The sequence below is a fragment of the Saccostrea echinata genome, unplaced genomic scaffold (assembly GCF_033153115.1).
Source record: "Saccostrea echinata isolate AGI-Se365-2 ecotype Australia unplaced genomic scaffold, CSIRO_AGI_Sech_v1 ptg000027l, whole genome shotgun sequence".
NCBI lineage: Eukaryota > Metazoa > Mollusca > Bivalvia > Ostreida > Ostreidae > Saccostrea > Saccostrea echinata.
Genome location: NW_026889776.1, coordinates 6,046,351 through 6,059,280, shown reverse-complemented (window position 1 = coordinate 6,059,280; position 12,930 = coordinate 6,046,351). Strand labels below are relative to the sequence as shown.

Here is a 12,930-nt window from a genome sequence, read left to right as displayed (position 1 = left end):
GTCCCCCACCCCCAAAGAATTCAATTTCTAGAATCTTATATTATGTGGGGTTTTTTTCCCCTTTCTTTTCTTCATCTGGTGTGTTTTATCGTACGCGGAGGCAAAACATAGGAAAAACAAATCGATAGGACTGCAACATATTTATTCTATGAATAAATAATAGTTCTGATAATCATTTATTTTACGTCATATCATATTTAGTATGTGATATAGGCACTCATACGAGATCTCCCACTGGTTGTTACCTGTACTGATATCCCTTAAAGGTCATATGAAACGATGCCCTGAGCATTTTGGGTTGTATACGGAAATGAGTTCATCTGAGCAACTTTAATAAGCCTGAAATTACATTTTGGATTTTTTATTTAAGTTAGCGGCAGCAGAGTCGATAAAAATTACTTGACTGCGAAAATGAACTTCAACTAGCGCGGCTTACTTCCCTTTGCTTATGACGTCAGTAAGACCCACTCGCTACATTCAGTACTAACATTTATACAACCGATCATGTCTTTTGCAGCGTAATTTTTAAGAAATATCATCATCTTGGCTAAAATACGATGTTCAAACAAGATAGTATTTGTCTTTTAACATCCTATTGCATATTTGCAAGATTTTAGCATGTTTTATCTTTGTAATTTATTGTCGTCCTTCGACACTTCAATCGAGAGAGAGAGAGAGAGAGAAAGAGAAAACAGAGAGAAGGAGTCTGTACTAGAGTAAGTGAATATAGATATAAATAATTTACAATTGAATAAATTTCTAACACAAGAATATTGATGATTTGTTTTCTGATTAAAATTTATAAGTAAAGCTGAATTCGATTGACCGCGGTGTGTGAAAGTGAAACTAAACCTGCAAATAAATTATTTCATTTATTCATGGGAAATGAAATGATTCTATCGCTTTCTCGCTTTCCCACTCTCTCAATCGCTTTCCCTTTTCTCTCTTTGGCTTTCCCTGTCTCGATGACTCTCTCTCTCTCTCTCTCTCTCTCTCTTCCCGTATATTTTTCTTACCAAAAAGTCAGTACATGTATACACATAACACTGTAACTATATTTAATATCGTAATAATTTTTAAAAAGTCAGACATCAAACACAATTCTATCTATGCAATTCTACTTTTCTGTGTGAATATATTTACAGACCGAATTGTTTAAATTTGTATCAGATTATTTCAACACAGAGTATATAGTCTGATATAAAAAAAATGTTTAACTGTAAAAATATTAATTTTAAAAATTGTTCAGGTTCAATCGCGCAAATGATGGGGGGTATGGATTTTTTTTAACTGATCAATTTATGCACGAACTGTATGAGTATTTTCAAACTCCAATTGCTCAGTCAAACTGTTAGAAGTATCAGTACCGTAACATTACAGTGCATGTATATACATGTACATGTATACATGTACGTGTACATACTCGCGATCGTGATGCCGGTAATCTTGCGCCATTTTTTTTTTTAAATCATGTTTCTTGTGACAGCAAAATTACGATGATGTCGTCATAAACCCCTATTTCTATATCGTTTTACATTAGTCCTCGTGTTTCAGATTGCAGAAAGCGTGCATTCAAATACGCCGACTTTTCATTGATCCATGTTCATCATGAACTTCAATATCCCCGTGTTTATTTGGGAATAAGGGGTACCCTTGAGCTGGATATTTTTCCCTCTCAATATATGACACAACTTTATTTTACAGATTTTGCATGCCCATTAAAATTTTTATTGTAAGAAGCTTCAGGTCAATGTTGATTAATTACGCTGTTTTTGTTGTTAATTATACACTTTCACTAGGAATGAAAAAAAAAAAAAAACATCATGAATCATATAGAAATAAGAAGATTTTTGTTTCTAAAGTACTAATTTAAAATAAGTAATCATAGTTGGAGGAGAAAAATCTTGATTTCAACGGAATATTCATCAGGATCATCCTACGATGAAAAGCTCTCGTTTTCAGTTGTTGGCCTAATTAACGATTAGTTTAAATAGAGTAAATTGTACTTTAGAATCAGATAGCTCATCTAAAAACATAATCACATTTATATCCCCAAAAAATGACTAAAATTAACTCAATAAAATAACAAAATTACACTATATCTTATGCGTTATTTTCATCAATGGGACTTTGTGACGTCATAAAAACACAAAATCAAGAACGATAAGCGGGTAACAAATTTATTAAGTGGACAAATTTAGGCCTCCATTTTTCAGTTAAACAAAGGCCAAAAATTTTATACTAAACGTAATTTGACATTCTTTCATACAAGTCTTTATGTTTAAAAAGTAAAATCCTACTGTTTTGAACCGTTTCATATGACCTTTAAAAAATAAAAAAGAAATAGATCAAGAAAAATAAACTTCTGTAATTTTTTTTCGTGGAATATTGCTAGTAGTTTTCATTTCATTTCACCTTTTCTTAAATCATCGAATCTTTTTCCTAGTCCTGTTTAATGTACAATATTCAATGGCATCTTACAAGGACAACTTACACAATGTGCGTTACATTTGCTTCACAGATGAAATAATTTCTTTGTGAGCAAACGAAATCACCCCATTGTTCGTTGAATTCCTCATACAAAATAATACAGTTTTCAATTCTATTTCCGTCGGGTTGCCCTGGGAAAAACTCATTGATGGTAACAACCTGCTGATCCGAAGAATACTCCCATCTACCTTCCTCTGCTATGTCGGATATACCAATCCAGTAGTTACCTCCTGTTGTATAAATAGATATTATATGATATTATATGAAGACTACCAAATGACGCATTTAATTTTGAAGTCTTTAATAAGAGATAACAAAGGACATACTGCATACACAGGCATAACGGGTGAAAAAAAAATTGTGCATCAACTTACACCAAATGAGAATTGTCAAGTCAGATTGTCGCATTAATTTCAACAAGATACCTTGTTGTATTATTTATCTATACATTCTTCATATAAATGTACGGATTTTTTTTTGGGTGCGTAAAACATTGCTTTTTGATGGCAGCAGTTCTGGAGAGTTCAGTGTTGTGAAAGGATGATTTAGACTGACTCATGAGTTTCATAATAAGCTTCGATAATAACTGATAATGATACATCTAAAAGTCGACGATAATAATAAAGAAAAAAAGGGTAACTGCTAACATTAAGATAATAAACACTATTCCTATGGCGGAAGTGGAACTCGTGTATCATAATTATTACTTTACCGAGGCCCTTGGCTTCATTGATCAAAAATTTGGATTCAGCTTCTGTTCTTGGCTCGGCTAGAATTGAGTCAAAACCTTGACAGACACTCTGAAAACAAAATGTGGGAAATAAACAGCTGATATATAATAGGTTTATGTCTGAAGATTGAACAACCTCCATGAAACTGGATACTTACTGCGGCCTCCGACCATGTTCGATCACTTGTATTGTAGAAAAGGTAACATTTGCTTTGAAACTGAACCCAGCCCTCCTTACATCCTTTAAAGTAGAAAAAAGCTACTGCTGTGTTAAAGAACATTATATTCTCTTTCAAAGAGGAACACCCATTTTCATCTCTCTCTTTTTTCTAAATCTACAACCAGTATAAGTCAATTCTTTCAACAACTTTTCAGTATTTTGATATGAAATATGAGTAGTATTTAATAAAATTTAATAAAATGCTATTCAAGGTCATCTGAATCACTCAGGTGAGATATTACTATCTGTTCAACCGTCATCTTTCTTTCTTCGTGTGTCGTAAACATGTGAACATTTTCAGGTGTCTTTTGTAACAAAAATTTTGGAATTAAAGAGATTCGATCTTGAGCTCTTGGGGGTGATTTTTGTCCGGACCTCTACATAAAAAATTCTGCATAATATTTTAGTTCTGATAATAAATTGGGATTCTATAATGCCAATTATATTATATGTAATTTTAAATTCCACGATTAAATTCCATACCAAAAGCATTAAGTGAGGAACTATATTTTATGGCAGAAGGTTTTTTTTTAAGAAGAAAATGTAATTTTTTTTTCTCTTCCCAAGTTTTTACAGTAATTGTTAAGTTTGGATTCCTATTTTTACATGCAACCTGCACATAGAAATTGATAGAATATTTTGTGCAGTAAACTGTTTAGAACAATTATCATGAATTCTATCAACATAACTGACAACTATAGCAAAGTATTGTGAAAGTCCAGGCAAAATAGCCCCATTTTAAGCATTAAGTTAAAACTTTAATCAATAATTATCAAGATTAACTTTAGTACTATTTTCCTTAGCTGTTTAAATGGATGCAGACGTGCTGAAGTGCGGCTCCTTAACCCCTCCTTCCAAACACACAAAATAGAATGTTCAAGTTTGGTGTTTCATCTTCTTTTTTCAACCCGCCCTCCTCCCCCTTACATACACGTTTTTTTGATTTTTTTTTCTTAAAAAATGGACAATACATTGATATCATTAAAGAAATCAAATTTCTTTTATACGAATGCTACTATGTTTGAAAGAACTGGGTACGTTACGTATAACAGAGCGGCCCTGTCTCCAAATTTGATTTCAGTTTTTTACAAACATGCCTACGATGTGTCCTTTCAAAATCATTTTATTTTTTTTAATTATCACAAACCGTTTTTCCGGCAGAGGTCTCGAAAAAAGGGGAGTTTTCTTTAGAAATTACAAATTTTGACGTGATAACGTCATCACGGCGTTACTGATTTTAACGTTACGTTAAAAGAAATCTGTCAATTCTCTGAACCGGAAACTATTTACTTAAACCTGCCTTGTTCCAAAAAACAATTTTGAACTTTTATTTCAATTCATCGTATTAATGTATCTTTGATAGCTGGAAGGAGTATAATAATTTAAAGGAAAATATAATTTTATTACAAACGATTTCTTCAGACAAGTAATGAAGCTTGATTCATCCAAACAGACGAGAAAAGGTAGGACTTCTTTTAAAATTGTGCTCGTATCAAATTTATCATTTTTTTTTTTTTATGTAAAAATGTCCTAATGATTTCTTCAATCATTTTCCGAATTGTCTATGAAGTTACATTAAATTTTTAAAGATACATGAATCAACATTAAAAAGAAAATTGGAACGTCCCATATAAAGTTGTCAAAATTGGATTTTTGGCAATGAAAAAACAATCAACACCACTCCCCTTTTCCATTCCAACAAATGGCAGCGCTATTAATTTCGTATTTTCTATTATTTTTTTTTTTTATATTAAACGTATAAATTACTCACTATAACGGGGTTATGAGGTGTCTTAAACTGCATAATTTTTTTCTTAAATGTTGGGATTTCTTTTATAGATCGTTATTTATTCATTCCAGTGGATCCGCTTTACTGCATGGTTCATGTAAAATACGCTAACCAGGAATAATCCCCAATATACTTACACACAATCACTTTCTATGTTAAAACCATAAGAGGAGACCGGTTATAAGAGTCCTGATTGATGGGCCATTCCAATTTTTTTTTCTTTGTTTAGCGTCCATCCTAAATTCGAAAACCTTTCTTCCTATCCGAGAAAACTCACAAACCAAAAGGGGAAAAACGCAGCATTTTCAGAAGAGTTCTAGAATTTCTTATTATCATTTGACACCTCTCCTCGCCATAAAACTTAGTTAAACTACTATAGTTTATTGAAATGAAAAAAAAATATTACACCACTTAAAAAAAGAGAGATGTCAATCCCAAAAGAGTAAAATGCATTTCAGAGATTCGTATTTGTTGATTTTGATTTGAGTTAACTTTATGTTTGCGTTTCAAAGCTTTGCATTTGTCAATTTTAATTTGTGTTTGTTTTTAATTTCATAACCTCAAAACCAATTCGTCCGCGTACACTGCACATAGAAAAAAAAACTTGGAATGGCCTTATCATAGCTGCAATAATGTAGCCCTCTCCGATTTTTTTTAATCTGATATTTTCAGGAGAGGTCTCTCCCAAACAAACAAACAAACAAAAAAAAAAAAAAAAAAAAAAAAAAAAAAACAAAAACAAAAAAAAAAAACAAAAACAAAACAAAACAAAACAAAACAAAACAAAAATCGGACAGGGCTACATTATTGCAGCTAGCCTTATCATAACTTGTGTTACAGAACTTGAAAAATTTTTCGACGAACAAAATATTTTATATAGCCAATGCTAATAATTTAATTTTAGAGACGAATACAGTACTTTGCATGTACATACTCATTATTTGATTAACAAAATCGAAAATTATATGCCTAAATCTGCGTAGTGAATTCGACAGGAAATGCACACGAATTCTCGGGAAGGGATTCAGAAGCCTGTAGTACACTCTGACATAATTCCCTAAAAAACTAAAAGTTATAAAAATAAGGATATAATATTATGTGTATGATTTACATATAGAGTTAATCCACGTCAGCTATGAAAATATGCGCATGTCCTCTTCAAAGCAATGCAGCATGAAACGGCAGCCACTTCCATTGATATCGATCAGTAAAAGATCGACCAACGGTCACAGTCGAGTGGGGAGCCAAAGGAAATGGAAAGGGGTGTATTTATCTTTAAATCAAATTCTTGATATAATTTTTTATTGGTACTCATTATAGTACATGTATAACTTGATTATCAGTAACCCCTCCCCCCACTTCTATTTACATAGAGACAAAATACAAATAATCGAAATGCAGAATAACAGAACACTCACATAGAAGAATCAAAATTCACTTTCACGTCCCTTTTTATAAGCTACATAGAGATTTTATTTCTAGTTCAGTTATCAAATTATACGAAATATGGTGTTATTTTGTTACTTGTGGGAACATTGCGCAAAACACGTCACATTGCTTCTTTATAGAGTTATCCTTGCCATTCCCGGATTATAACACTAGCTTGATTATGTTTCTTTTTCATGTAAGTGTCTGATAAAAAAAAAAATCTTAAAAAAATATACCTAACAAACTGCTGACATGAATTGCGAGACGATACATCTAGTCATTTACTAAGACAACAACTGCATTAAAATAGATAAAGATTTTCTTTAGAACTCCTCCCTATGTTTACATGTTACACCGCCGTAGGCAAGATATTTGATATATTTCGGTTACAATGATAATTTTATCACTTCCTTTGGGTACATTAACTCTCTGGGGCATTTCCTTCGCAATTCTGTGCATTTGTCCTTGTAGTAACGATAAAATACTTTTAATTTGTTTTTTTTCTGGATTATCATCATAGACAGACGTTGAATCTTTAAAATTTAATAATAATGTGCACCGTTTTCACAGAGGTGATGTTGGACAGGACGCTCCTCCAGCCCCGATGAACATCTATTGGAATACTAAACATATTTCCTATGAAATATATTAGTATTATTTCATGGATAATCTGGATAAAATCCTTTTAAAAATACTCACTTACTTCAAGATTAACAATAGTGTACGTGTAGTTAATATGTACATTCGTTTTTTATATAGATAAATATCTATAGAGTAATCTTTTTTTTCTTTTTTTCATTTCAAGACTTGGAATGCCTTAAAAATGTATTAGGAAAACAATTTCTGAAAAAAAAAAAACGAGTTAAACCATCGATTTTGGAGCGGAAAGGGGGGGGGGGGTGTCTTGTACACAAGTAATGCAAGATCGTGTTTGCATTTCTTACAGAACTGGGAACAGATAATCTTTATTTATAACAATAAAAAAGGTTGATTGTATCATGTTTCACTTAAATTTTCATAGAAAATACCGAAAGCGTACACCAATGTATACGTTTTTTAAGCTTTATAAACTTGGTCAAGGTAATTATCTAAAATTCCTTGTGAATTATAAATTAAACCCGGATTTACTTGAAAACACTGATGTCAATATTCCGATCAGCATGATAAATGTATATATAATTAATAAGTGTAAATACATGTAAGAACTTTTCCATTCCAAGCTCTTGACCTTCAATAAGTAAATGTAGGTCGGCAGTGGCAGATTTAGAAGTATTTGGTCATGTACACTTCCTGATTATGCGATAAAACACTAGAATCCTTTCTGACATAATTAATTTTGTCAAATAAAAACTGCAACAATACAGTGACAAGGATAAAAAGTTTTGAAAAGAAATGTTCAAATGGTGACTGCTGTACGCCAAGCTTCCCATTTACCTCCCCCCCCCCTTTCCCCGCCCCAGTCATTAGCTATTGTCTTTTGACATTCATGAATCCCAGACATATATAAATTGAAAACGAATAAAACATACTTAAGAAAGCTGATGATTTTCAATAAAAATGTTAAAAATAATCTTTTCTTGAAGTCAAATAAAGACAATGTCCATTATGAAGGAGACGCGCGTTCCAATTGGAGGTACATGTAGGGTTAAATGTAAATTGATTGTCTGAACCATCCTAACTTATGTCGTTAAATTATTTTTTCACGCTGTAAATATTGATTGAATATTTATCATAGTTGCGAAGACTGAAGAATCTGTTTCAAGTACATAGTTTCAACATGATTGCTCTTTGTGACGTCATATTTTTCAATGCATTGCGTCACTAATTTACATATAATGTCCCATAGTAAATTTCACTGAGAAAGGTTCATATGGTTTTCATTTGCATAAATAATTGTATTAATTTTTTTTTTCAAATGCAGAATTGAATTTAAAAGACAATAAAAAATAATTAAGCCTTCAGATATAGAATTAAACAATTAATTTCTTTAAAAATATAGATTTTATTGTGGAGAAAAGGTGACGTCTATCCAAAAATGCAGCACTTTTTACTTCAATTTTTTGTAAAAACGGATGTGGCCGCACTTTTGTAAGGTTGTTTTTTCTCTTTAATATTAAAAATCGTAGTGAATTTGTTCTTTCTGCAAAGTTTCGCATACATACTCGGATGCGGCCATGTCGAAATATAGACTTGAAGAGGAGGAAAACGTCCAAAATAGGGGAATTCCGGAATATTAGACCGGTTTTGAACGTTATATAAATGAAAGGGCACGTGAGTTGAGAAAAATTTATTTTTATTTTACAAACAGAGAAACCTTAACAGTTAATTGATACAATTAATAGAATGTAATCGTGCGTTTAATTTTTGCAGATTTTACAGGGCCGTAAATCGGTCTTAACGTACCCAGCTCTTTAATCGGAAGTGTTTGCTCTAAAATCTTGCAATGAAACCACATTCTATTTACACAATAAGTTACGTTAGGAATAGTTCCACGATGTTTACGCAGCATATACAAATGTACATTGCAATTTTGAAATGAACGTATCATATCTACTAATTACTGATGAAGATTGTGTAGCTATGTTTTTATAGCAACATATTTCTCGTTGATCCCCCCACCTTTAAATTATAAATTCCCTTATTATTCAACGCCTGGTGGGTTTTTATTCTTGATTGAAAGTAAGTAAGCAGTTTTCAATTTTGTGTCCAAGATATGTAAAAATGTTTTACAAAAATGCTTAAAAAGCTCCTTGCAAAGTTTGGAATATGTGCTCAGAACAAGGAAAATCATAAGTGTACTTACGATCTTGAATACAGGCTGTTTTTCCGCTACTCAGTGCAGAACACTGCCCTTTGCAAGATGTTGACTTACAAGATCCTGCTAGCCCCTGGAAAATACCAACTAGTAGTTTATTACACATCTTAATAAGATTAGCAAATATAAAGTTTCACTAGTGTTAAATTTCGCGTTTTTCAACTACAAATAAAGACAAGTTTTCCTTAAAATTTTCAGATTCATCATCTTCTCTACATTCACATAGAAATCTACCTTACATGTAACACTAATGAATTTACAGAAAGAAATCTAATTTGTAATCAAAATACACAGAATTTCAGCTGTAACAATTTTGTCAGCTTCTTTTATTTTTCTGGGTTTCTTGAAATCTACAACCTGATGAAAATATCGAAAAAAGGTGAAGATAAAGGGACAGTTATCAATCTAAAAAAAATACTACAAAAATACAAATCTGTGAACAGGGGCCCCTCCCCGGAAATTCCAAAGGTGGGATAAGATACTTAAAAAAAGTAAGCATCCCCTGTCAATCGGTCATATCCACCATTAGCCCTATGTATTCACAGCTGTGTTTAAGGCCGTCCGAAGTTATAATATGCATTAGAAACATTATCCTTTATTTAGAACTAGCTTTTGATTTCAATTTGCAAACCTTAGATACATGAAGAGCCAATATGCGAAGAGAGTTTAATTTTTTATCAGATATTATAATAAAACCTTTTTGGTGATGTCACATAACTTTGTTGATCACATTTTCCCGCAATGTTGCACATTGCATCGGCACAAGTGATCAACAAAATTTTTTGAACGTTTTGTTACACAAGTCAATTTTTCGTATTTGATTGTATATATAAAGTGCTTCGGGCAAGTCTGAATTTTACTTCAACTAAACAAAATACATGAGGGCATTTTTTACTCTTCATCCCCCAGCAAGATTCAGTTAGAGCATATAAATCGCTTATATATTCACGCAGCATATCTTCAATTTATCCTTACTCATCACCAGTGCCAGTCTAAGATATACACGATTTATAAATTCTAATTCTATATACGGACGTGTAATGGGGACATTTCACATTTTACTTTTTGGTATTGTTTGAATACGCAGTATATCAGACAGGATAAAGGAATAAAAACATAATGTCATGTCGGCTCAAATTTGCTGTTAATTGATGTTATATGCTATTATGAGGTCATATCTAGGTAGTTCCGAGAAGAAGCTACAGCTGGTACACTGTGATATTTTACGGACAGCCTAATCCTAGACGCTTACTCACTTTAAAAGGTGTTGTTGAAATCTTGTAAGCCTCAACTTATTCGCCAATAGCCAGCCCAGGTTGAGAATTGATCATTATCAGAGCATGTTCTTAAGTATCAAATACTAAGAAGACACAAACATTGTATGTAGGTGATAGCAGAATTCTACTACACAAATAAGGTTAGTTGACGATCGAAAACAATGCATGTCCAGTTCAATTAAAGGAATGCACTGAGGTGATGGTGTGATATATTTTGCCCTCGGTGCCTCAAATTTATTTTTATCAGATTCAACATTTGTTTTAAATTATACTTAAATTCATATCTGCCTTAATAAAACAATACGCAGGTGAGTTAAGGCTCGGTATAGGCATTTCTATGCAAATAATCTAATTAAAATGCCTAAGGACTATATCTATTACACACAGAAAGTTAAAACTTATCGTCTAATACATATTTGGTACCCACGACATGAGATAGCTAGTACACATTATGACGTCATATTATGACGTCATTGTTCTTTACTACACAAGATTATAATGGATATCAACAAAAATGCTTCGGCGCAAGGGCATGCTCTATTTTATTTAACTGAAACAAGGTACATTAAGAAGCAAAATATTCCAAAGTTTGCTGGTATTGCTGCACAAATATCAACAGCTCCGTTGTATAATTTCTTTTTGTAAAGTTTTAAATTGAATAAGGGTAAAAATGTACAGTCCGGTATAAGTTTCCTCAAATTCCGATCAAATGAGAAAATGCCTAGGATTTGTGCAGTAGTTTTAATAATCTATAAAATATTCTTCTTAGCATTATACAATTTTTATGTAAAAATAAATAGGGTAATCCCTTGCGCCGAAGCTGCTTTGTTGATGTGTTTCATAATATCCAGTGGGTAAGATCAGTGACGTCATAATATGACGTCATAATGTGCTCTGGCTATAATATATCGTGGGTACTAAGTATGCCTAAGAAAATAAATCAACCCTTTCTCTGAATATTAAATATACCTTTTATGCGTTTTTCATTAGCTCATTTGCATAGAAGCGCCTGTATCTAGCCTTAACTCACATGCGTATACTAAAATTTTTTGTGATTCTGTTAGAAGACAATGTTCCCCTCATCTTCATCATATATATTAATTCCACAGTCAACACAAGAGAAAGATTTACAGGGCTTCTTTATGGTGCCCGAGGGACAATGCTAAATCAATTCTAACCTTTGGCTGATTTTCCATTTCAATATAGTCACATTCTGAATCCAGAATTAAAGAAGTTTCCGAATCTCCGAATTTTGCTGCAATTAGTTCACAATTGAGTTGCTGTCTTCGATAGTTAACAGATTGACATTGACCATTCCGTAAACATTTTCGAACACACTGTTTTTGTCCAATGATAGTAAAGACTTTTATTACTTTGTTTGTCTTGATACATTGGCCTGGTGCGGTTACTTGTATATTGTTGATGTTATCAGTATTTTCAGATATGACACAGTTCGTCGCACAAATTAATAAAATGTTTTTAAGTCCAAACATTACAAAGCACTATCGAGAGTGAAGTTAAGATAACGATTATTAAAAATGATCAGAGTTCCTGTAGCAAACCGATGTTTAAATGGACTCTTTAATACGATCCGAAACCAGGTTGAATAACAAAAGAGCTTCAAGCAAGCGCAACGATTTCATAAAGTAATATATATATATATATATATATATATATATATATATATATATATATATATATATATATATATATATATATATATATATATATATATATATATATATATATATATATATATATATAATATTTAATAATAATTAATTCGTTCAATTATGTAAATCAATCTTCACCAGAGTACACCCGATAGACCGGACGCAATTCATAGCGCTCCGGATTTCTTTGTTCACAACTGTTTATAAACTCCAAATTAAACATGTAACATTGTAAATATTTAGTGTTTGGTAGTTTAGTAGTAATGTTAGTTGTTTTTGCTTCTGTATTTCCTTTGTTTTTATGACTTCCTAACTTTTTTCTTTGTCCTGAGGAAGGGACAGGTCGTCCCCAAAATTTGACAATTATTATTGTCCGTGTCGTTGGTCATTTTTAGTGCTTTATATATATATATATATATATATATATATATATATATATATGTCACATTTACTCTATATATATATATATATATGATTTTATCTACATTTGCATAATACTCAGTTATCC

At 31.8% G+C, this 12,930-nt stretch overlaps 1 long non-coding RNA gene across 1 annotated transcript; it reads right to left on the bottom strand.

Annotated features, from left to right (window-relative positions):
* Positions 1–3,209: 3,209 nt before the first annotated feature.
* Positions 3,210–9,500, bottom strand: LOC133193336 (uncharacterized). The gene is made up of 3 exons (XR_009721908.1): positions 9,461–9,500; positions 3,379–3,461; positions 3,210–3,290 (listed from the first exon to the last, which is right to left on the bottom strand). It is a non-coding gene; the product is annotated as an uncharacterized LOC133193336 (long non-coding RNA).
* Between the last annotated feature and the right edge of the window lie 3,430 nt (positions 9,501–12,930).